A 20,398-nucleotide genomic window follows, 5' to 3' on the forward strand; every position below is an offset into this window, starting at 1 on the left:
CAGCTTTATGGAGGCACATGCGCAGTCTTTCAACCATCAGCAAACTGCGAAAATATCGAAGCAGCGATCACCTCTACATCAGCCCCTTAATATAGTATACCAAGATAAGAATATTTTTTAAATATATATTTTTTTTTTGTTTTGAAATGAGTATAATGTTTATTATCACGTTTCCATTGTAAACATTATTATTTTGATAACTTTTCATATAATATTTATGATTACATAAATATTATAGATTATAAGATTGCCAGCAAGGCCCTCCTTGCCTGTCTGCTATTACCCAGCCTTGTTTTATTACTGTTTCGTTCCACATTGTAAAGCGCAACGTAGTACGCTGGCACTATATAAGTAAATGTTAATACACAAAATAATGTGTTAAGTGTTTCTAGCTCCCTTTAGAATAACTGGCAAATGTATTTAGTCATTTTAATATAATGGTGCTAAAGCCTATAAATATATATATATATTGTACATGATACTGTAATAAGCTGTGTGTGGGCAGAGGGGGGGGGATACACTTGCTGAAACGGACGGAAAAAGAAAATCCATTTATTTGTTTACAGCAATGAGCAGGCTGGCAGGCTATTCCATGTCCAATCTTTCTCCAGGCACAGGAAAAGGAGCATGTTCTCTCCTCCAGTCTGCTCCACTCAGATAGGAATCTGGAACAGATTTTCCTCCCCACCAGCAAGCATGGTAATAGAATAGGCTATGTAATTTGACACTTCAACTTACTGTGCTCCCTGCTAGTTGATTCACTTACTCACCCACTAACACTGAGCTCCTTTTTTTTTTTTTTTTTTTTTACTGTCTGTGAGCAAAAAAAAAAAAAAAGAAGGGACGGGAAAGAAGCAGAAATAAGGGGGGAGTACAGTGGAAGTCTGAAATCTACCTAGAAAAAAGAGGATATTGTTCATTTGCTGAGCTCCCAGGCTGCCTTGTCTTCTGCTGGTAAGTTTAATATCTCCTTTCACACCTCTCTCTCCCCTTGTTTGAGGCTTTTGCTTTTTGAATGGGAGAGATCCACACAAACAATGGATCATGGAAGATTTGCAGGGGATGTGTTCAGGGCTCTCTGTAGGGACTCGTTGTCTGTGTGTGTGCTTGCTATGGAGGTGAGTGGATCAGAGCTAGCTAGCTAGCTGGCTGGGCTGGCTGGGGGGTGGGAATGGATCGCTGGGTGTTCTGGTCGTGGGCACCGGGAGGTTAGAGAGAGGGGCAGTGGGCAAAGGCATGGTAGAAGCCTGGGTAAGGTCATCGGTTCTGTGGTCGCTTTTGCACTGTGCATTGTGTGTTGCAATTTGCAAAGTTGGAAGTTGCATTCTACTTGTGTTTGTTGTGTATTCAGAGGGGACAGATTTCCCCGTGTGGTTGTGGTGTGAAGGTTTAAACAGATAGTACTCAGCATCAGCAAAACGATTGCGAGCTCTGTGGACAAGGGATCCTCCATTCTTAAGTAATCACTCAATGCTGTGTGTGTATTATGTGTTTATAACATACACACACTAGTGTGTGTGTGTGTGTGTATATATATATATATATATATATATATATATATATATATATAATATTAGCACGTTTAGTAATTAACCCCTCTCACTGGCATACATTTTAAGTCCCCTTTAGGCTTAAAATGTTAGAGTGTAATTAGTAGGGTCACTGAATAATTAGCTGGTTGTTGTTGTTGTTTATTCCTCCTCTTTAAACAAGGGTGCTTAATTGGTAAACGTCTCGGTTTCTGCCTGCAATGTCATAAATATAATGCTATTGTATATTATGTGTGTATGTACATTTGCCTTTATGTACCAGTGTTATGTTTGTTGTTATTACAATTGCACGTTTGTGGAGGTTATGTTTATATGCTGTCAACCAATTTTTGGGTGCTGATTTTGTTCTTAGTTAAACATAATACAATTTACAATGCTGGAGTCCCAGTTGATGAATTAGTTTGGAAATGGCAGATTTGTATTTTTTTTTTTTTTTTTGCTGAAATCCCTGTCATTAATAATATCCACTGTCTTTGGATCACTGAAGTCAACTGAGGTACAGAGGCGTTTATTTGGGAAACTATTCATGATTCCAGCCACTTCAATATTTTGGGTGTACAGATGTCCCAGTAAAGTAGCACAAGGGGAGGAAAAGGGATTTGAATAGGAACTCTTGCTTTTTAGTCCTGTGAAGGGGGCAGGGATTCCAATCAGTGTGTGTGAGTTATCAGCCTCAAGAAATGCTCCTTTAAAACACTTAAGGAATGTGTGCTTTCTCCCCCCTCCTCCTCAGTGGAGCAAAAACACATTACAAAAAAAGTCTGATTCAAACTTAAAAGTTGTGAGTAAACGTAAGAATATCGGCGGCAGAATTGCAAAACCCAGGCCTTTGCTATGTAACTTGTTTTACAAAACCAGCTGATGTTTAGTGGTGTTATGTATTGCAAACACTCCCCTTTTAATGTCTGCAGTCAGTGCCTGAATTTGTTTAACCCTGTGTGCCCTGGGAAACCATTCAGCAAAAATGCTGCAATTAACAATGCTTAACATTCCATCTTCAACCTTTGCATTGCTCTGGTGTTTTCTTAGTATTTGTTGGGAATTAATAACACCTTTATATATTTTCTTATGTATAAACAGCATATGTACACGGTTAGGCTTCTGCAATACATTGTTATATTATATAACATGTTATTAAATAACTGTTTCCTGGTACATAGTAGATATCATACCAATAGTGACATATAGCATTGCTCTTTCTTCTGGCAGTGAACAGTATAATAATATTTACACCTTGCATTGCATAAATGATTTTACTGAAAGCCATCTAGCAGTCATTTAATATTTTGCAAAGATAAAAAGCTGGTAACTATTATTAAGGGCTACCAGGTCAAATTTGTTTAGACAATTATTGTTAAATTAAGTGTTGATTACACTTTTGTGTTGGTTTGTTCAGTATCTGCAGAATACCATGTCCCCTGCTTGCATGCTTATCTTTGTCTCCTATATCCTTGCTGGAGGTGCAAAGATCTAGGTATGATGTACAGAACCCACATAAGACTGCATTACTGTCTGGTTGGGCAGAGTGGATTTTCTTGTGCTTCAGTTCATAATCTGCAAACGGCTTAATGGTTCTGTGGTGCCAAAGGAATTGCTTTTCTCCAGCAGACCTCGGTATAGCTGGTGTTCTGACTGCTTTTTCAAAGCCTTGACATGAGAGAGGAGGATTTAACTTGGCAGCCTGAACAAATGCTCTTTCAGAGGTTTCCAAAGAGATGGTATGAGAGCGATGAAGGGAACTAACCAAGGATAGGGTTTTTCTTCTTTAGCAATCATGGTACCTAAGCAAGTGGTCTAATTTGAAATGGACAGTGAGAGCTGAATACCTCTGCAAAGTCATACAAATGGCAAATAAAATCTAGTTGTGCCTATAGCCAGTAGAGTGGTTTCTAAGTACCTGGTTTTGCATTTAGCCACATTTTTGTCTTGGGTTTTATTAGGGAAAATTGAGAACTAAATTACGACTGTGCTCTTAAGTATTAATTCCCAGCCATAATGGCCTAAGCTGTGGTGATAGTGACTTTGGTGCATTATATGGGTATTTAGCTGTTATGTTAGTGGCACAGTACAATAATTACTCAAATAATGTAATCAAATTATTATACAGTTTTCTTTTTTCTTCCACTTACTGGACCTGGATTCTGCATTCATAAATACAATTCTAATTTTCAGGTTTACTTGTTAAAGCTGCTAGCCCTAATGTTGCAGTGTAGAAGTGCTTTCTGTTGAAACAATTGTCTCCCTTGTTTAATGTGTATTTTTAAGGAGGAGAGAATAATTAGAATTTTTATTGTAGTGGTATTAATAATAATAGTAATAATATTATGACCCCTTTGAACTAGTCTTCTTTTATTTTTATTGCGAATATTACCTGGTTACTTTAAAATGATCCAATTTGCCGCGATGATCTCAGCAATGGCCACAGTTTATGGCAGCCTGGATTTGCAGAATTTCCAGTGAATTCGGGCTCAGAGCGGGGTGCGAGGTGCCGGTCCGTTGCCGACGTATTAACGGCAACTCGCACCCTTCGCGGCTAATTGGATCGACCACTTAGAGTAGTTTTATCCCTGGCCTTAAATATCTTTCATAGTATATATTATATATATATATATATATAATAAAGTTGGTGTTGTCCTATTTTAGACTTTTTGTTTTGTTTTATTGTGGAATAAGTTTTTTGTACAGAAAAAGGGGAGGAGAGACTTGTGTTCGCTAAGCAGTGATTCAGGTTTATGAATGACAGAAGACTTGTGCTGACCCTTTTTTTTTTTTTATTCTTCTTGTGTTGAAGACTAGGATGTTGAAACACCAGCCCTCAGACAAAAGGCACATTGAGTAGCAAGGTCTGCAGCAGAGCACGTGTGACTTTGAGCTGAATGAGGGCTGACTGAATTTAGTTATGTCTCCCCACCCTTTGTGGTATTACATTAGGAAATAATAAACAAGCTACACTATTCTATTTAGCAATTTAAAAAGCTCTTTTCAACTTATCTGTGAAGTATACACTGAACATTTTGTTTTTATTTTTGATAATTAGGACAGTAAAGTACTTATACTTTTAAGTGGTATGTAGTTTATATAATAACTTTTTTCTAAATGGCACAGCCACCGGAACAAGGTAAGATACCGACACCACTAGATCAACAGAGACCGTTTGACAGTTAATCCTTTCGATATGTCATGCATGTCGACAGTTCAACCATGTCAACATTCTCATGTTGACTTATTATTATTATTTATTTATATGGTGCCACAAATGTTCTGCAGCGCCTTACAAAGTACATAAACAAGTTGTAGACAAGCGACTGACAGAACAATACAATACAGGACCAGGACATGGATAATATATATTGCTACATTAGCGACCATAACACCCAGATAAGCAACAGAGCATAAGCAACCAAGTGTTAGGTGCCCTAGTGGTGAGTAGGAAGTAGATGAAACTAAATTAGGGAGAAGCACAAGAGGGTAGCTGGCCCTGCTCGTAAGAGCTTACATTCTAAAAGGGAGGGGAAGACAAACAGGTGTGACACAGATGGGGTAGATGGGGAGGAAGGAACATGTAGCAAGGAGTTAGGATGAGAGCTGGAAGGCTTTGATGAAGTAATGGGTCTTAAGAGCCCGTTTGAAGGATTGCAAAGAGGTGGAGAGTCTGATGGGGAGTGGGAGAGAGTTCCAGAGGTGGGGAGCAGTGCGGGCAAAATCTTGGAGGCGGGAGTGGGAGGAAGTGATCAGCTGGCATGAAAGGTGGCGTGCATTAGTTGAACGAAGAGAGCGGAGAGGAGCGTGAAGGAAGATGAGATCAGAGATGTATATGGGAGAAGATTGGGTGAGGGCTTTGTAAGTGAGCGTGAGAACCTTAAATTGGGTTCTAAAAGGGAAGGGGAGCCAGTGGAGGGCTTGTAGGAGTGGGGAGGCAGATGTAGAGCATTTGGAGAGGAAGATAAGCCATGCAGCAGCATTAAGGATAAACTGGAGAGGAGAGAGATGGGATTTGTGGAGGCCAGATAGGAGGAGGTTACAGTAGTCCAATCTGGAGATGACCAGTGAGTGTATGAGAGTTTTAGTAGCATCCTGGGTGAAATAGGGTCTGATCTTAGAAATATGATAACTGTTGTCCAATTGTACCCAGCCCAAGAAAGACCATTTGCTAGCTCATAACTAGTAAATATGGTAGTGCCACAAAGCTTACAGTCTAAGAAGCTGATGCAAAGTTGGCGGTCACAGCTCCCACATGGCATGATGTTTACCTATATGAAGAGTTCTACTCATCTCTCCAACTGGATGTCCCCCTATACGTGAACTTTGTTTCACATCTGTCATCATTATTAGCGCACACTTAGACCAGCCCAATGTCTGGTGCACAAGAGCCATCTGATAATGGGCATAATTATGCTTCAGCACAACTCTACGCAGCCTGTAGTTCCGTCAGCATGCCCTCTCTGAACTTACGTGCAAACACCTTATTAAGCCCCATCATAGGCAAGCGGAGACTCAGCATCTCCCATACTTGTATACGCTCAGCATCAGATCATCACCCAGAGAGTAAACACACAGTATTTCTGTAAACTTGCTTGTGTTTACCTTTGCATCAGCCACTAAATGTATGGCATTGCAGGTGCTGTAACCATGCCCAGTAGAACGAGGAGTGTAACGACTTCTCTCGTAAAGTTTGAAGATCTAATTCAGACATTGAGGCTGATTCGAAGTCCGACGTATCTCTGTGTACGGACGCGAATGGTGAGTTTTAGCACAATGCATGTGCAGATGCGAGTTTATGCATTGTTAGTGTATCTCCTATTCTGAGTTGGACGGAACTTGGCAGAATCTGTCTTTCCGTGAAATTGGAAGTTTTGCTGTGGGAACTGGGTAGAGACTTGTGGCAGTGTTATGGCAGTGTTGTGGGCATGTATCTAAAGCTCCATGCGATGCCTATTACTGACTGATCTCTTGCACCTAGCATGGGCTAGTGCAAGTGCAGATCCTAATGATGGTGGTTGGTGTAAAATCAGTGGGCAACACGGCTTTCTGCTTCCAGATGCATGGATCCTCGCATTAGGTGAACGTAATCTTGCATTAGCATAAGGTAGTAAATCTGGCTTCCGCGGCTGCCCGCAACTATAGCCATTTTGTATGCGACTTAAGCTGGGTACACTGGAGTGATATGTAACCAGACAATATGGCGGCCGAGATATCCCTGGTACACATAACGATGTAATGAAAGAAGGAACGATCCCTCGTTCCGTCCCTCACTACCTTGCACGGCGCAGCATGCGATATCGCTGCATGGCCAACCAAAAGATATCGCGGGAGCACACAAATTGGCCATATACACTGAACGATCCGGCCGATATTTCATTCCGATTCGGCCAAAAACTACATATCGGGCTGATATCGCTCCAGTGTGTACCCAGCTTTAGAATTGGCCCCACAATATGGAGCTGATTGGAAATGGTAGTACAGGGCTAAGTTGCTACATATCTCCTCCGAGTCCTGAGTTGGGTACTGGAAAAAGGTATCTATAGCATTGGTTTGGGTGGAACTGGGCCATGTTCTGTGTTTTCCCTAATACATAACAAGCTATACGGCAAATGTCATGTTCATGAACCTGCCACATGTAATTTTAAATAATGTACTTAATATTTGGTCACGATATTGATGTTTGCATATGATATACACATGCTGTGTTCTTTTCAGAATGTAGATGTAACTGTATGTGTTTTTGTTAAGTGGGACTTAATCTGAACAAAATAAATACAACTTCATACAATAGGTAGCAATCTGTTAGTGACAGTGAAAAAGGTGTATTTCGTGCTGTCTTACATTAGTTCAACAATCTAATATAGTTGTCTGTGAGCTACCTTTTTATCTGACGGCAGAAGCATTATGTATTTGTGATGACCAATGTCAGTGACTTGTGATAAAAAACATGTTCTCAGTAATATGGCAGTGCATAGTGAGCAACTTTTGAATGGTTGTCTGAGAAAATAGCTGAACCTTGACCTCCATGAACCTGCTAGAGGAGAAAACTAAACTATACAGTTTTATAGTGTGTGTTTTGTCTTCTACTTGCATATTATCTCCTAGGCCCTACGAAACATAATGTATCTATCTTCATTGGCAATAGTCATCTTGCATCTTTATTATGTATATTTAAATGCTTTTTAATAAATAACTATTAAGATACTGATAACTTTGAACCAGGAGAGTGTGTCTCAGCATTGTAATGTCAATTAAAGGATGGTTAGACGGTATCTTAAATTGGGTACACATTAGACGATGTGCAAACAATGCTATATTGTCAACGATGTCCCTTGAACTCCCGGACAAACGATATAGTGCATACACACTGTGCAGTCTTATAATCGGCGGAACAATGTTTTGTGCATTGGTTGGTGGCTAGATCGTTAACTATATAAAGTCAACATATTGCCTGGTCGTTTGGCAGAGCATGCACACTTCACAATGTGGTAAAAATCCTCAAATTGAGCAGCATGTAGGGCCAACCAACAGACACGACGAACGACTCACGGGATTGCGCAATAGTGCGTACACACTGGATGATTTGAATGATTTGTCATTCCTATCCGCCGGAAATTGTCCAAAATATCATCTAGTGCAGTGATTCCCAACCTCGGTCCTCAAGGCACACTAACAGTCCTGGTTTTAGTGATATCCATGAATGTGCACAGATGGATAAATCAAAATAACTGAGGCACTAATTAAGTCACTTGTGCTCAAGTATGGTTATCCCTAAAACCTGGACTGTTAGTGTGCCTTGAGGACCGTGGTTGGGAACCCCTGATCTAGTGTGTACCCTGCTTAAGTTGCAAAATATAGTACAGGTTTAGTCTCCCATATTCAAAATGCTTGGGACCAGGGGTATTTTGGATATCTGAATATTCCGTAGTTTGGAATAATTACATACCATTATCAAATATCTTGGGAAAGGGACCCAAATCTAAACATAGAATGCTTGTATGTTTTATATGCAGGTAATTTTACACAATATTTTCAATAATTTTGTGCCTTAAATAAAGTTTGTGTACTTTGAATCATCAAAAATCAAAGGCTCTCACTATCTCAGTCATGCTAAAAAAAACTCTGTATTTCGGAATATTTGGATATGGGAGACTCAACCTGTATATACTTGTGGTTCTACTGTAGCAGACATCTGGGTGATCTGCTGTGTAAGTACTCTCCTTGGTGTGTTCTTAGCAGCAAAGTCCTATCTTAGCTCTTCAATTGTTTTATCGTGCCCGATCTCCCGTGTAAAGTGACAGAAGATCTGGGTGCGATATTCAATTGTTTTTGGGCGCCCATGCCTTATCGTGTATGTTGCACCCAAATAGACCAGGTTAAATCCATCTAAAGCCCTGGTTAGCGCACCCAAACCACTGACTTAACGCACATTTCTACTCGATACCTCAGGAGGGTGCAAGCAGAAATGTGCCTATCCGCCCCCAACCAGAGCAGCAATTTAGTTTCCCATTCTACCCCTTTCATATCACTAATGGCGGGTCGCACGTGTCGATCCTGGGTTCAACCCACTTGAGATCCCTTTCAGACTGTCAGCCTGACCCCGCCCTAATGCCGGGTCGATGATGTTACCGCCATCGCTGCTGAGCCGGTGCTTGGAGATGAGATAATCTCCAAGCGCTGGCTCTTCCTATGCAGTGAACGGGACCCGGGTCGCCTCGACCCTGGTTACCTGTTCGCACCGCGGGCCGGGTTGAACTCTGCTCACTACCAGAGATGAAATGCTGGGTTATTTCAACAGACCCCTTTTACACTGCTCAGTAACCCGGGTTGCTGCACGTTCATGTGCAATAACCAGGGTTACTTGATGGCAGTGTGAAAGGGGTAATAGTCACATTTGAATCGCCTCCTTTGTGGGTGGTGGATTGCCCCAAATTAATAATTTGTTGATACTGTGTAAATATTGTTTAAAAATAAATATATTGTATTACATAAGGCGAAAGATCATGTACACATGACTTGCGCACTTTGCAACGGCAATATCTCCTTTATTTGCGAGGAGTTACTGTCATATTTGTTGGTATAAGATGAAATAGATGGTAACTCGGGTTACAAACGCTGGGATGGTTATTTACAGTTCAGTATTTATATTGGTAATTGTTGTGTTTTGATAATCCAGCCCCCAACCCTGCATGCAATTGCAGAGAGCTGAGACCTTGTGCTAACCTGTCTTTAAACAGATATTGTGTGTGAAGTCGTATCTGCTACTGCTGCAACGAACCGAGTGATCCAGAACCCCAGTATCAGAAATGTTAGATTATGTGCAGTATTAGATTACCAGCCTTCGCTAGAAACCTTTCACAACCGAGGGTTATTTGGATTTAATACATTAAATTCAAAACAACATTGTTCCATGTTTACACACTGTATTGCCCAGTATGACATCTGTTTGCTTTTTATGTTCTCTTCAATGTGTACTAAGGTTACTGATTTGAACACATACATACACAAACATATCCGGAACATTACACATTAGTGTGTTTCTGTGTAATCCCTGTTCTTTCTGATCACCAAAGACCTCATTGGACATTAGCGGCTATTTTGTAGCCCCCAGACTCCCTGATACTGTAAACTAATTGTATGACATTATCATTGTTAATGCACCACAAGCAATACATTATTAAGATATTATAGTAAACACCTATCACATCTTCTCTTTCTTCAATTTAACATCCTCCTAACCCTAGGCCAACTTTCCAGTGTGATTGGATTATACAGCCCACCAAGAACATCTGCTATCGGGCTGGACCAATGTGCAATATGTAGCACCTATCCTTGTGTATCAACACCTAATTCCCTATAGATTGTAAGCTTGCGAGCAGGGCCCTCTTACCCTTATGTATGTCTTTTAAGTATGTATGTCTTTTACAACCCAGTATAATGTTAATTCAAATTGTAAAGCGCGACGGAATTTGCTGCGCTATATAAGAAACTGATAATAAATAATAATAATAAGATATATGAAGAATTTTCCCAGTGGCACTAGGTTCAGCATTGTAGGCTGTTGCTGGAGCATTAGACTATGTTCCGTAAAGGGTGCTGTGTGAATAGATTGTATGTTTTACCCATGTTCACGTGGGTATTGTATCCTATTCCAAAGTTAGACTTGTAAATTAGTAGCAGACCTACAGAAATTGGCCCTAGTGTAGTTGTTTGTATATCTGCAGTAGAGATATCTAAATTGTAGGCTCCACTGGCACAGAGATACGGTATTGGCGTTATATTGTTAATAACGTAGGCGTTACTATGATAACCTAGTCCACGTTACGAGATTTTTAAACCGTCAATGGGAAAAAAAGCACAACTGAAATGTTACAATAATTCTGCTGAGTAAGAAAGCCTTTCTGTTAACCACAAGAGTCATGTTTACAAGGCCTCATAAAATAGATTTAATAACTAGATGTCTCTGATTCGAGAGTACGTGAGTGACAGATTATAAAGGAAAAACAAATCTACAGGCCTGGTTGATTAACAATGCATGATACAGGTGCTGTTACATAATGGCTGTGATACAGTATGCCTTTATTTTTTTGCCTGTTTGTTTTCGTTGTGAGAGCAGGTGAATAAATGAAGGAAAACAATTAAAAGATGGATGTCTAGTCATTACTGTCAGTAGTGCATGTTGTGTGCAAATTGTGAAGTGAGATACCACTGTATAAGGAGAGTTTATTATTCCAAGCCCAGTCTGGGTTTTCCTTGGGAGGGTCAGTGGTCATCTGAGCCCTAAGAAGTGGCAGGTCTGTAAACCCTGCACCTCCTCCTCCTCTTAGCCTGCGGTATTTCTCCCCAGGGGAAATATCTGAAATCTGACCCAGTAACCAGCTGTCTGCTGTGTGGCTGAAATTAGGTCCCTTTCTTTTTCTTTTCTTTCGTTGGGGTTCTGCAGATCAGAGTAGTGTTATGCAAATAAATTTGATATGTACTTGACTGTGCTGTATGTATTGTTTAATGGATTGTAGTGTAATCAAGTGATTTGGATCACAGTTAATGTGGTATTTGGATCACAGTTAATGTGGTAGCATTCCCTGCGATCAGTTGTCTGCAGGATGTTCATGTGCTTTTTTTTGTCTTTCTTTCACCACAGGACCACTAAGGGGTCTATTTACTAAGCAGTGTTAGGAGACAGAGTGAAAAGTGTTAAGGTGCCAGCCAATCAGCTCCCAACACAGCCTGACAGTTGGGAGCTGATTGGCTGGCACCTTATCACTTTCTTATCACATTTCACTCTGTCTCCTAACAATGCTTAGTAAATAGACCCCTTACGTCACTGACTACACTTTGACTGTTGTACTCCCCAACAGCCAACCAATTATGGTGTGCCTGGTCCCCAAAGAGCTGATCAGTCCCATGTGATAGGTTGGTGTATTTTACCAGGCACTGCACCAATGTAGCTCTATCTTTATTGCGGCTATAACTGAATTTATTGTAATCCGGCACTGTTTACCTGAGCCTGGCTACCTGTAGATCTTTTCAAAACAGTACTCTTGGATCCTGTATGGCAATCTACATTTAGGGGCTCATGCAGCGCTTAATGCACACAGATTTTGTATGTTTTCATGCTGCGCGTTTTCCGGAGCTGAGCGTAAAGCATCTATGGATTATTCTGAGTAGTCGGACGCATCTCTACTTGAAGCTCAGGGCACGTAACTGAGTATTCGCAACTTGACAGAGCTGCAGGCTCTGTTGATTTGTGCATATGCAGTTATAAGTCTGTTTTAGACTGATCTCTTGTACCAGGGTTAGCGCTGGTGCACATGTGCACTGATTTATAATGACAGCCATGGAACCAAACCTGTGGATAGAGGTGTTGTGACCACAAATACCCCTCTCACAATACCAGCAATAGCCTAGGTTATTTTACCTGAACGCGCAGCAACCCGGGATATCGTGCAGTGTGAAAGGACCAAGTTGCAATTCAACTCTGGTAACGAGCAGGAATGAACACTGGTTCAACCTGGCTTGCAGTGCAGTGTGAACGGGTAACCTGGGTCAATGCGACCTGGGTCCTGTTCACTACATAGGAAGAGCCAGCACTTGGAGATGATCTCATCTCCAAGCACTGGCTTAGCATGAGACGGTGGTGATGTCATTGACTTAGCAATAATTTGGGTCAGGCCGCCAATCTGAAAGGGGTCTCAACCCGGGTCGTACCCAGGATGGACCTGTGTACAAAATCCTGGGTGCGACCCGGGAATACGGTTTGAAAGGGGTAATAGATATGCAAAGCTAGAGCGACTGTCTGCATTTAGTTCTGCTCACGCAGTAGGATAGCAATGGTGGCCGACTTGCATTGGATGCTGCACCAGCCCAATAGTATTCCAGTGTGTGTGTAAGTATATCTGGCTGTAATCTGCTACATATTGTGTGTGCCCTTGTGTCTTCTTGGTTCATTTGATTACATAATCGCCATTTAATAAGAGACTTCTGCTGATATATAAGCACAAATGAAAAGTTTTTTCTTTATACTCAGTAATTTGACTGTCACATAATTTTAATCAGTTCTTCCTTGGATAAAGTTACTTTCCATAGATACAGGAGAATACTGCACCATATATAGAAAATATATAATAGGATGAATAAAATAGAAATGTGTGGAATTTTATGAACATTACTGCTGATAAGTAAAGTTTATTAATTTCGGTGCTTTGCCTGTGACAGTAAGGTGCGTCCAGCTCAAGAGATTTTTGTAATCTGTATGAGAAATTTGAATCCGTAACATTTGCCTAACACCTGTTTGCAATTCACAGGAACCTATATAAAATAAATGAAATCACTCTTTAGTATAGGAAAAGCTAATGTTGATTAGTGCAAGTCATTTGACTTATCAGGAAGCTATCCTTCCAGTAATAAACACCAAATAATAAACATTAAACTGAGTGAGGATTTGTTTTTCCTAAGCAAAGGGTTAATTGTTACATCCATACAAGCTTTTGTGTTCTCTATGGTGTTTTCTGGGGTTGGGGGATAGGTCCCTGTTGCTTGATAGGGGGGTGAGGGGGGGACACAGCCTTATGCATTGTTCTGCTTCCTGACGGGAAGCAGAATCACATTTGTGATTGTGACCTTTATGTCCGTCTGCAGGGAGAAACAGTGTGGCCACCTCCACAAACATGCTCACCATAGCTTTCATGCAAGTGTAACCGAAGCTGGGAGTCACAACACATAATTTGTGGCAGCTCTGGGATGTTGCTATCTCTCTGAAAAGATTACAGCCCTACTACACCTTTTTGTTGGTTATTCTTAAAAAGCACTAGTCAGTGATTGGCCTGACCCTTAACAATTATAAAATTACTATGGACTGGATGTACTAGGCATGGTATCCACGATGCGGTACATACCGGCATTAATTACTATTAAAATAGTAAAGCACAGCTGTACTTTGTGATCGCTAGATGGCAGAGAGACTTCCTGCTTTTTCACCAAGGATTCCCTCTGCGCATGTGCAGTACGGCGTGTGCTGCCACAGGGGACACTGGGAGGGATCAAATTGGATCCCTCTCAGAAGAAGCCCGATAAGAAGCCCATAGGCTTCTATTGGGTTCTAAAGATGGTGTTGGCCACCGGGTCCAAGCTCCATAATGTATCGTATATCGGAGCTTGGTGTATGAGGAAATGTGGGCAAGACTCCGAAACCGGGGGCTTTCAGAGTTTTGCCTACAGTTTCATGCTTAGTACATCCCACCCTAACTCCAACATTACAGTCCAGGTTTTAAGGATATCCATGCTTGAGTCCAGATGGTTAAATCAAATTGACTGAGTTCACCTGTGCTCAAGCATGGATATCCTTAAAACCTGGACTGTAATAGTGGAGTTTGGGAAAATCTGCTATAACTAACAATGCAAGCTTGAAATTGCTATTGTTTGCACTATTATTATTATTTCTTTGTACACTTTTGGGAAAGTAATAATATGAATACGTATTTTATTTTTTCATTGTTATTACACTAGTAATCCATTTTATACAGGTGCTGGATATGGAAGTTTCTGGCCAGTATGTCAGTCTGTGAACTGTGGAATTTCTTCTCTGTTTGCACAGTAGACTTATTCATGGTTTATGTTCTACCTGGAGGTTTTTTCCCCTAGTGCACTGCTTGCTCCTTTATGTGTGCTTTGCTCCTGTGTGTTATCTCCGTGCTGCACAATAGACTCTGGTTAATGTTTAAGGATCAGGTAACTCATTCATTTCTAGGCTGCTGCAATGGAAGCAGCACAGCTCAAGACCATGTCAAATATTTTAAAGTATACTCAGAGCTATGTTATTTCATATGGAAAGCCCCACATTAAAAATATATAAATATATTTTTAATTTAAGGAACAAAAGTGTGACTTTGTCTTTATTGTTTGGCAATTGCTTGGGGAATGAATTGTTCTTTGTATCTTTTATTCTTTAGTATTATGCACAATTAGATACTGTAATCCGTGATCACTGCATTTTAAGTATTTACCCTTCTACTTTACTTCTCTGATACACTAAAGCTGGGTACACACTAGGTCGATGGGTCGGCCGTTCGTCCAACCCGCCGACCTATCCGACGATTGGTAAGCGTATGCATTTAAATCGCCCGCTCAGTTGAGCTGTCAATCACCGATGGGTCCCGTAGCATGTGTACGGGCGATCGGCGGGTCGCCCATACACACCAGCAGATGACAGATGTATCTTTCAGATATATTGGTCATCGGCTGTGCTGCACAGCAGATCAGATACGATGTCATTGATAGATATATCCGCTGTACACACCCGACGATGCACTATAGATATATCTGCAATATATCTTTCAATGTGTACCCTGCTTAAGGGGTATATTTACTAAAGTGCAGGTTTTTAGAAGTGGAGTTGTTGCTCATAGCAAACAGTCAGATATTACTTGTCATTTATCTAGCACACAGGTTCTCAAAATTGGTCTCCAGGACCCCAAACAGTGCATGTTTTCCAGGTCTCTTCATAGAATCACTAAGGTCATAATTAGCTCCACCTTTTAAAATGTGTCAGTGAATAATGAACACACTTGAGCATCAGCTAGTTGACCTGCAAAACATGAACTGTGTGGGGTCCTGAGGACCGAGTTTGAGAACCACTGATCTAGCACCTTCTAGAAGATAATAGCTAGAATCTGGTTGCTATGGGCAAAATCTCCACTTCTAAAAACCCACACTTTAGTAAATATACCACTAAAAGTGTCCATGTTCATTAGACCACCCCTAACATTGAGATGGTGTTGAAGGCAAAGGCCAATGACACGATAGGTGTGTTTAGCCTAAATTGTGTTGGAACTAGCAACACCACTGAGGCAATTGCATTGCTGCCCACCAGTTAACACACCCCTGCTACAACGATAATTTATTGTACCGCCACATAGCAGTAAATGAAAATACATAACAAGAAACTGAATAATGTCCATGTGTTCCATGGAACATCTGTAGAATACAGGCCCTGATTCAGAGCCGGACGCTCTGACAGAGCGCTCGCTCTGAATCAGGGCCGTCCTTCCTGATTTTTAGAGCGGCCTCCTGGCCGCTCGTATAGCTGTGGGTGACCACCCACAGCTATAGCGAGCGGCCAGGAAGATGGTCGCGATGGTCAAGACCATCGCGACCATCGGGCTTGCGACGAGACCTTTGTGGTTGGGTCTCGTTGCCGCAAGCCCTGGAGTGTTTTCGGCTCAAACAGAGCCGAAAGCACTCCCACTGACATCACTTGTGATGTCAGTGGGGCCGGCCCCAGATGGTAGGCGTTCCCATGGGAACGCCTCCGTCTGGGCAGCCACGCCCCCGGCATGCCCACCAAAGGGGGCGTGCTGTCACTCACCATCGACAGCACGCTCCCTTTGGTACGAGACTCGGAGTGACTGCTTGCCCGTCGCTATCCGGGTCTCGCGCATGCGCACGACGGAGCCGGCTCCGTCGTGCACATGCACACTGGGCCACCATCGACACGCTTGCGAGCGCTCAGCGCTCGCGAGCGGGTCTGAATCAGGCCCACAGTTTGTTATTTGTAATACTACATTAGTAGTGTTGCTCCTGCAGCCATTAAAGGTTAGTCAGATCTCTTTACCAGCTCCAGCGTTAAAAATCCTGAGCTGCATCAACTGAACATGTTTTGTGCTCTGAGGAGCTCTACTCTTCTAGAAAAGGGCTTGCGCTCGGTCTGTCTCTCTCTCTCTCTCTCTCTCTCTCTCTCTCTCTCTCTCTCTCTCATTAGAAGGGGGCTTTGTCTATTTGTAGACTTGGTTTGGGGCCAGAAGAAACACAGGTGTCACACCAAAGGGTGACTGCGGTCACCTTTTCCACAGGCGTGGAGATTGGTGTAACTTGTGCAAATAGTTCACTTTTGTTCGCAAAGTTACATATTTTGCTTAAGCAACTTCTGATCATTTATTTGGTGCCTTAACCAGACGAGAGTTGTGTGCGGATGTTCATCTCTGCCGTATCGCCTTTTTATAGTCAGGAAAGATGCCCAACAAGCTACTCTGTGTCTCGCATGTATTATGTCTTCTGCCAAATAATGAGCTGCAGCCAGGGAGAATCCTTGCCTGGCTTATTGGAGCATTGAGCGATAAAATGCATGAAATACAAGGAGAGGTGAAGTTATAATGAGGTGGGAATAACTTCCAAAATATCATGGTCCAAATGAGTCTACGGTTACTGCCTGGGAACATAAACTTGTACTTACCATGTTGCCACAGGGACCAGGGAAGCACGGTACAGACTGAAAATCTAGCCGTTATCTTCCCAGGCACACGTGCACTTTGTGTCTGTTCTCCAGGAATTTGGCAACTGCCTTATTATATTGCACATATGAAATGTAAAAACAAGATGATGGTCATTATGCTGCAAAATAATGTATTACATTGGAGCTCTCAGACATTGCTCTTTGTTTTCCATATACAATTGTAGGGTTTTCTCCTGCCACGCAATGCCTCAGATGTGACCTGATGGCTTGGCAGTGGTCACCTCCTATACAGCAAAACCACCAGCGTGACAACGGGCTCTGAGAACGTGACGCAGACAGCAGAAACAATGTTATGTCTTTTCTGCATTCAAACAAGGCACAGGGATTAGATTGGAAGCTGCTATTTACTTGAACTCGTACTTTTTGTGTTATTTAAATACTCTGTAAATCATTTTTGTTTTTACATTTAGGCATGCTGACTTACTATTAGAATTTGTCTTGGACTTATGCTGGGCATACACTATACAATTATCTGTCCAATCTGGCTGGTTGGAATGAAAATCTGGTAATGTATGGGAGTAAATGACATACATAATTTTCTCTCAAACACTGGAAAACAGATAAAAATGGTTGTTCAGACAAATTGGTTAAAACACATGAATTTAACCAATTTTAACAATTGTTTTCCAGTGTTTAAGACCATATGGATGATTGTCATTTGCTCCCATACATTACCAGGTTTTCATTCCAACCAGCCAGATTGGACAGATATCTGACAGATAAGTGTATTGTGTATGCCCAGCATTAGATCATTGCCCATAATACTGGCAAGTCTGAATGGTATTGGAAACCTCCCAAAGTGACCAGTAGACCTTGCTCTAAGGAAATATCCTCCCTAATGGGGGGTATCCACTTAGCGATTTAGCCAAGCGATTGCATGATAACGACATCGTTATCGTGCAATCGCTTGCAAATCGCGCATGCATAGGGCATGTTTTGGACGGAATCGACCAGCGATGTGCGTACCCGCTGGTCGCTTCTGACATCCGACATCGCCCGTACATGCAGGTCAACCTGACGATCTCGTCAGGTTCAGCATGTGCGGGGATGAGGGATGTGCCGGGACTGAACGTTCAGTCTAGGCACATCGCTAGCTATACAAACGACAGCACGATTGCAATGCCGTAATCGTGCTGTCGTTTGTATATCTACAAGTGGATACCCCCCTTTAGACATTCCCACCTTAATAGTGTCCCACATATATTGCAGATGAAGTCCCCTTCCCCAAACTGAGTTCCCGACTTATTCTTATACTGTAGGCCTCTTTCCAGGTAAGGTTGTCCATCCTGTAGAATACATAGTAATACAGGTCTTGTCATTTGCAAATTGAAGCTTTAGTTCAAAGATTTGCAGCTGAAATTGTGGCCCGCATGTGACAATGGCAGTTTCACTCAGCATTCCACAGAATGGAACGGCCTTTCTCCCAACTGGACATTTTATGACCAGGAAGGAGAGACCATAAAAGTTAACAGTGGGGGGGACCCCGTGGAGGGGCAGTGAACAGATTACTTAGGTTGCGGGTATGTTCAAGTATGTATATTAAGTGTGTTGATTTATTTTTTCTATTCTCCCCGATATTGAAAATCTAAGTTCTCTGCCAGTCAAAAGTGTATTCCAAACAAGGATGTGAGTTTGGGACCTGCTACAGATTTACAAGAAAAAAACCAGCCAGGCATGCACTAAGCAATTCAAGGGTTAATAAGCAACACGTTACCACAATATTTTTTGTTTTCAAAACCGAGAGCTGCAGATATAACATAACTGGAGGCAAACTGATTATTAGATGATGTAAATATAAGATTGGACCACACAGGATGTCACTGGTTTTAGGGCCACATACTCTGTGATATCGGGCCAGTTGGCAGATATCAGCTGTAGTATCGCACTGTGTGACACCAGCATTAGCCTCCTGATTTACTTGTATGATTGAATAATGGATGTATCAATGGGATTGCTTATACTCTGCATCTAAATGCCAGACGCCATAGCATAAATACAAGGCATGTGATTTCATGAATGCAGCCCTGCTTCCTACAAGGCACGTTTACAAACAAGTGCTACATTTAGCAACGTTTTACAATTTTGAGAACATTAGGACTGACGCAGAGTGAGTACTGCACCAGTTTGTGTAGTTTATGATAAGTGAAATCGCTCTGGGCCTAGTAAAGCAAATGCATATGCACCTGTATAACCTTTGATGACTAACACTAAAGCTTGTCTGCACTGGGATGGGTGATGGAAGGGGTGTTTATAGCATGAATGCAATGGGTGTTTGCCCCCCCTTCCCCCCCACCGAAAAAAAAATAAATTATATATATATATATATTCTAGAATGATTTTTTTTATTTGCTGATGTGTGCAGGTGCAAATGAACAAACCGCTTGTAATTGACCGGTCACTGCTGATAGGCGCTTCCTTTGATTTGCATGTTTTATGCTTTTGTGTGTCTGTTTTAGCAATTGATGTATATAATATTTTATGCGCATGGCACTAGCTGGAGTTATTGGTACTGTAGCTGCTGTAGTTGCTTTTACTATATTGCGGTTTTACTTATCCTACTTTATAACAGGTTATTTTTAAGTTTCATTAATGCCTAATAGCAAATGCATGTTTTGCTAAAAAGATAAATGGCATAAGTGTATGTGACGTGTGTCTGGTGTGAAACGGCCAATCTACCTGCATTTTGGGATTCTAGCAGCTTTGTATACGCACACCCTTGCAGTTTATTTATTGATTTATTTATTTTTTTTGGCCTTTTATGTCTGGATTTTTTTTTTGTAAGGGTGCCGCGAAGGATATGGGAGGGTATTTATTTCCTGGGCCTTGGGTTGTTGGAGCGGCCCAAGTCAGTTGCTGAGGGCATTGGCAAACGCAGGATTTCCAGAGGGGGGTTTCCAAATGCTTAATTTTAGAGCGAGTGTGGCCTGTCAATGAAGAGGGCAGAATTAGTACTTATCCAGCTTTAATAAGCGTCATACAAAGTGTATTGTGTGTAATAATTCCAGCATATAAAGGACCAGTGATCACAGTAAGCCATTAGATGCAGCAGTAGGGCCGTCTTGCCTGAGCTGAATGTTTT

At 41.6% G+C, this 20,398-nt stretch overlaps 1 protein-coding gene across 7 annotated transcripts in view; it reads left to right on the forward strand.

The window, feature by feature from the left end:
- The first annotated feature begins 826 nt into the window (after positions 1-826).
- ZMIZ1 (zinc finger MIZ-type containing 1) overlaps positions 827-20,398 on the forward strand; it is a 331,397-nt gene continuing 311,825 nt past the window's right edge. For 5 of the 7 annotated variants that reach the window (XM_088456361.1, XM_088456362.1, XM_088456360.1 and 2 more), the window contains exon 1: positions 839-954. The gene's annotated coding sequence lies outside the window, so the exon portion shown is untranslated. Of the gene's footprint in view, positions 955-1,046; positions 1,119-20,398 lie in introns of those variants that run through there. The other 2 variants (XM_088456355.1, XM_088456356.1) reach the window with 2 other exon arrangements.

Source organism: Taudactylus pleione, unplaced genomic scaffold, assembly GCF_031769625.1.
Source record: "Taudactylus pleione unplaced genomic scaffold, aTauple2 ptg000699l, whole genome shotgun sequence".
Taxonomy (NCBI): domain Eukaryota; kingdom Metazoa; phylum Chordata; class Amphibia; order Anura; family Myobatrachidae; genus Taudactylus; species Taudactylus pleione.